Genomic DNA, 6,016 nt, shown 5'->3' with positions numbered 1-6,016 from the left:
GGACACGGTACCTTTAGAGCGACAGCGGCACCGCCTCTGAAAAGAAGGACACAGACATGAATTGGAGCTCATTAACACCTGCTAACGAGTGTTAGCGGAGCTGCCTTTCGAAGGGAGAGCGAAAGAGAAGGAGGTGAGAATCAAAAGCAGGTCGCTAGCGGAGAGCAGAGCCTGGGGGCGGGGCAGAGAGGGGCGGGCTGACTCCTGGGGTCAGGTGGGAGCAGCTCTGAGTTGACCTCAGAGGGCAACCTAGAGACCAAGTTCCCAAAGTGCTCCTGCGTTGCCCACGCCCAGTGTATCTGAGGTTATTTACAGGAACAGCAGAAGAGGCAGAAAAAGCTAGCCTTTGAGGCCTCGGTATACCAGGCTCCCTTGCTGCCACGGCTCAGAATTTACCAAGCTCTAGGTCCCTTGCCTGAGCCTTGCCTATGAAAAGGGAAAAACGTTCAGTTCTAAAGAACAGCTGCTCTAGAATCAAGCTCCTCAGGTCTGGTTCCTAAAACAACAAACAAGTAATCAAACAAAACCAACCAAACAAACAAACAAAAGCCCTCTGCAACCTTGTTCGGATTATACAGTCTGTTTGTGCCTCGTCTTTTCTAGTCTGTAAAATGGAAGTGTGGGTGTTGACATCTTGGAATTGTTCTGAGGGTTCTGAGTGAGCGCTCCCGTCCTTCATGCAGCCAGTGCCTGTGCTCTCTGTGAGCTGGGCGAGGACTCCCTGATGAGAATATTGGCCAGCTGTCCCCTACTGACAAAACAGCCAGGAAAGTCGAGGTAAGAGAGAAGAGATTTATTTTGACTCGTGGTTTCAGAGGTTTTATAGTCTGTGGGCATTTGGTTCGTTGCTCATGGGTGGTGGTGAGACAGAATATCATGGAGGGCACCTTGGCCCAGAAGTGAGGCTGGGAGAGAGATGAGAGAAGGGAACCCTAGCTGGAAGGAGACACAGCCTCCCACTGACACCCTAGTGACTTGCTGCCTCCCAACTGGTCCCACCTACCTACAGCTTCTACCACCTTCCAATAATCAATTATTAATTCACCAATGGATTAACCCATCCATGAGGTCAGATCTCTCCCGCCATTTACTTTCCCTTCCCCAAATCCCGCCTCCGAACACTGCTGAATTAGAAACCAGGCCCTGAACACAAGCTTCTGAAGATGATTCCAGATTCAAAGTCTTAACTTTCTGTGTCCCCCAGTGAAGTTGCTACTGGCTCCTGGAAGGGTGAACGCTAAGGTGAGGTCCAGGGGCAAGTGAGGCAGACACTGCTTCCAGAATAGCAGCTTTCGACTCTGGGGCACCCAAGGGGCTGGGCTCAGTCTTCCCACCTCTGGCACCTGCCACTGGGCTTCCTTTCTTTGAGTTCCCTCCTAGTCCCTCCCAGGTCCCGTGTGCAGACTGAAGCTGTTTGCTGGCTCTGTAAATACCCAAGACAGAGTCTGATTCCTCTCAAACATCAAGATAAGGATTACGAATGATTCGTCAAGGGTTTGCCACCAAGAATCCTGTGTGCGGTCAGGGCTAAATGGAAAAGTGGGCTAAGAGGAACTTTTCTTGACATCCTGGAAGACTAGCCCCAGCCCACACCTGGAGTCAGACTCCTGCCTGTTTAACATGATCAGAACTCCCTCTGTCTCCACTTGAGGTCACTAACCGGAAAGGGGTTCCTGGGTATGATTTCTTTTCTGGCTCCTCTGAGGCGGGAAACCCCTCTAGATCCTGGGGCCACTGTGGGAAGGGGCACTGTGAGACTCGGCACTGCTCGGAGGCCTGAAAGCACCCTCGACTGCCTTGCCCAGCCTCAGAAGGTGAAGCAAGGTCAGAGCCAGGGAAGCCAATGACTGTATCCTAAGCAGCGACAGGGAAATGGTGCTTTTCTGCTTGCTTCTCAAGGAACCGAGACTCATAAATATTTTCCAGTGTCTGAGATCTTCTTCCTCCAGGGCTTCTGTGTGAGATCTATACCAGCTACGATGCTGATGGCTGTGGTAGTGGTGGTGGTGGTGGTGGTGGTGGTGGTGGTGGTGGTGGTGGTAACAGTGGTGGATGCTGGTGTCTGTATATGTCCTCACCAGTGCCTGTAATGGATCACACTTTGTCAGTTCACACAGCTGCCCTCTCAGATTTTTAGTATAAGATTTGGACCCATCTTCAAGATAAGGAACCAAGGCTCAGAGGGACCAGCTCTTAAGCAGGGTCTAGCAGGGTGGGGTGTTGAGGTCACTTTGGCTCATTCGGGTACCAGGGTTCTTGTATGTCAAATGCCATGTTCCTGAGCAATATCTAGAAAGTAGTCTGTAGACCCTGGCCACCAGTGTTGTGTACAGCATCTCCCAGTTTCTTCCAGTCCTCCAGTGAGAGATCCTTTCTTTTCCAAAACGGGCAGATTAAGTCTTGTTTTTCACATCCTTCCTGCCATCCCAATGACTGTCTCTTCTGAGGGCTGTCACGAACACAAGGACATGGCAAGCAGATTTTCCCCCATGAGCCCTCTGTCCCAGGTCCCCAGGAAGTGAAGAAGGTGACTACGAGATGCCATAGCTCGGATGGCAAACACCTTGCAAGCCGGAGTGGGCTGCGGCAATTGGCAGAGGTCCTCGGTGGGCCTGGTGTTATTTTGGAGCACTTCAAAGAAAACTCAGGAGCGCGCCCTGGTTCCCCCCTCTCCCTGCAAATGCTTCTTTCAGACACTGCCTCTTTGGTCTTTATAATGGTCAGGCCTGGTTACCAGGGTGCCAGAGAGCTGGACTTGCTTCCCAGAAGGAAAGATGAAAGGGATGCAGGAGCCCAGCAGTTTCCATGACAACAGCTCGAGGTGGCGATGAGAATAGAGTCCGGAGAAACCCAGAGGTAGGAACAGGACTTTTGAGTAACCCAGTCTAAAGCCTGGGATCTTTGGACAAAAAACATCTGCCCATGTGCAAGGGACCTTGGTCAGAAAGTGGTGAAGGTGGTGACAGGTGGTGGAAGAACAGCAATAGGGCGGGGTCAGCGACTGTTTGTGACTCCTGTTGTAAAAGGCAGGCACACAGGGGTCAGGAGCTCAGGGTTCTGAATTTCACAGGACATTTTTAACTCCTGGATGCCTGTGACCCCAGGTTAGCACCTTGGAAGGTTTTGTGAGTTTTAGGGGAGTCAACATATGGGATGAACATTGCAAGTGGGAAAACTGAAGCAAGCGATGGGGAGTCTGATCCAAATAGCACACTTATCTCTGCCAGCCCAAGTCACTGCTTCAGAGATCATGGGCAAGGGGTCAGGTCCTAAGGGGAAAGAGCTGCTGGGATTATGTCCCAGTTTGCAGGCTGGCACAAAGCTGTGAGGTCTGGAATGGCTGTAGCCATCCTGAAGACTCTAGAGTGGCCATAGATGGGAGAGGACAAAGAACAGAAGTGGAGGATCAAGCCATCCTTACAAAAGCTGATTTCGTAAGACAGAGGGACTGAAAAACATGGCGTCACAGGCAACATCACTTGAGCTGCTGGATCAAGCTGAACTTGAAGTTCATGAGGACTTTCAGTGGCATGAGTCAATACATACCTAGTGATGACATCTTATAGCTTCCTTCCTTCCTTCCTTCCTTCCTTCCTTCCTTCCTTCCTTCCTTCCCTCCTTCCTTCCTTCCTTCCTTCCCTCCTTCCTTCCTTCCTTCCCTCCCTCCCTCCCTCCCTCCTTCCTTCCTTCCTTCCTTCCTTCCTTCCCTCTCTCCTTCCTTCCCTCCCTCCCTCCCTCCCTCCTTCCTTCCATTCTTCCTTCCTTCCCTCCCTCCCTCCCTCCCTCCTTCCTTCCTTCCTTCCTTCCCTCCCTCCCTCCCTCCCTCCTTCCTTCCTTCCTTCCTTCCCTCCCTCCCTCCCTCCCTCCCTCCCTCCCTCCTTCCTTCCATTCTTCCTTCCTTCCCTCCCTTCCTCCCTCCCTCCTTCCCTCCCTCCCTCCTTCCCTCCCTCCCTCCCTCCCTCCCTCCCTCCTTCCTTCCATTCTTCCTTCCTTCCCTCCCTTCCTCCCTCCCTCCTTCCCTCCCTCCCTCCTTCCCTCCCTCCCTCCCTCCCTCCCTCCCTCCTTCCTTCCTTCCCTTCCTTCCTTCCTTCCTTCCTTCCCTCCTTCCTTCCTTCCTTCCTTCCTTCCCTCCTTCCTTCCTTCCCTTCCTTCCTTCCTTCCTTCCTTCCCTCCCTCCCTCCCTCCCTCCTTCCTTCCATTCTTCCTTCCTTCCCTCCCTCCCTCCTTTCCTCCCTCCATCCTTCCTTCCTTTCTTTTTTCTTTCCTTTCTTTTCCTTTTTTTATGCAAACCCAAAATGCCCAGGTGATCTAGGAAGAGAACAACTGTCCTCATGAAGCTGGCATTGGGGAACACTTAGGAACCAAAGCCTCCTTCTCCTTTCTCCCAGAGCTCCAGGCAAGGCTACGCTTCACAGGTCCCCTGACTCCACTTTTCCCTCTAATGAGGAACACCTCTTTTCACAAATCGCCACCAGCCTCAAAACCCATAGCGTCCATTCCCTTAGTAGATGGGGCTTCTCGGTTTCCTGAGTCCAAATTCCCCAGGAATGAGTCAGATTGGTCAAGCTCACATTTTCATGAGAGCCATTGCCATGCCAACAAGCAGCTGGACATATGTGCAGAAACACAGGCACATGATGTCAAGTATAAAAGGTAGGGGTGCCAAAATAAGGGTTGGCCTAGCATTTTTAAGAATGGGGGAGATGACTCAGCAGTTAAGTGCTCTTGTTGCTCTTGTAGAGACGGGATCTGAGGTCAAATGAGTTTATGTTCATGCCCCTCCTGTAGCCAGTGATTGTGGTCTCTGCTGAGCTAGGCAAGGATTCCTTGATCAAGGGAGAGTTTGGCTCAGTGGTTAAGAATGCTTGCTGCTCTTGCAGAGGACCTGAATCCAGTTTTCAAGTCTCATTGGGTGGTTCAAAATGTCCTGTAACATCAGTTACAGGAGAAACAATGCCCTCTTGTGGCCTCTACAGGCACTGCACTCACATGTACATACCCACATACAGACACACAGACATACACACAAATCATAAAAAATAAATGTGAAGGGTCAGATTATACACACACACACACGCACACATATACTTATAATATATGTATTTATTGGCTTTTTGAATTATAGGGATGCCGTCACTGTAGTGCAACAATAGCCATAGGCAAATGAGTAAAAAGAACACGGATCTGTATTAATAAAACGTTCGCCCCACCAAGTGATGGTCTGTATTTGGCTTGTAGGTCATAGTAAGTTGCAACCTAATATCCTACATAATCTTGGTCCTCAGTAATCTTTCCAAGGTCCCTTTTTATACAGACAGGAAACACTAGGAGAAGTCACACAGGAGGGCTGTTGAAACTTGGTGTGCAGAGGGCTCAGCACAGTGACCAGCACAGAGAGGAGAGAGCCTCTTGCTCTTTCTTCTGTGTGGGCTGTCAGGATGGCCGGACCCCAGGCCCACTGACTCACCTTGTTAGTCTGGAGAGCCTGTCTGCCTGCCGTGGGCTGCAGCTGAGAACTTCTGTCCAGACCAGGAGAGGATGAAGAGGGGCAGAGGAGCAGGTAGATGAAGGCAATGCCTAGGCCGAGACAAAAGGAAACACAATAGTGAGCAAACCTGAATCCGTGGGCCAGTGCGAGGCTGGCTTGGCTCTGCTCGGGGACCTGGCTGGGAGCCCTTGGCTTGATCTGCAAACAAATTTCTTCCACTTCCTGCCAGAATGGAACTTCCTGGTGGCTGGGAATTTGGACCTGTATACCCAGGATGGGAAAAGTGTCCCTAGAGGGTCAATGTCCCACTTCCAGAATTCTTCAGGAAGCAACAGGAACATTAGAACAAGACTTTAAAAGATAGGGCTACGTTTCATTCATTCTATGAGCTCATTTAAGATTTTATTCATTCAGGCTATATAAAAATTATTTAGTTACCATCTACATTGTGCCCAGCAATGTACTACACATTCAGGGTTTAATTTAGGTTAATAAAACAGAGATTGTTATTCTCTTCACAAAGTTAAA

This window comes from Microtus pennsylvanicus, chromosome 6 (assembly GCF_037038515.1).
Source record: "Microtus pennsylvanicus isolate mMicPen1 chromosome 6, mMicPen1.hap1, whole genome shotgun sequence".
Classification (NCBI taxonomy): domain Eukaryota; kingdom Metazoa; phylum Chordata; class Mammalia; order Rodentia; family Cricetidae; genus Microtus; species Microtus pennsylvanicus.
The sequence above is the reverse complement of the archived record's forward strand: the minus strand, read 5'-3'. Positions refer to the sequence as shown.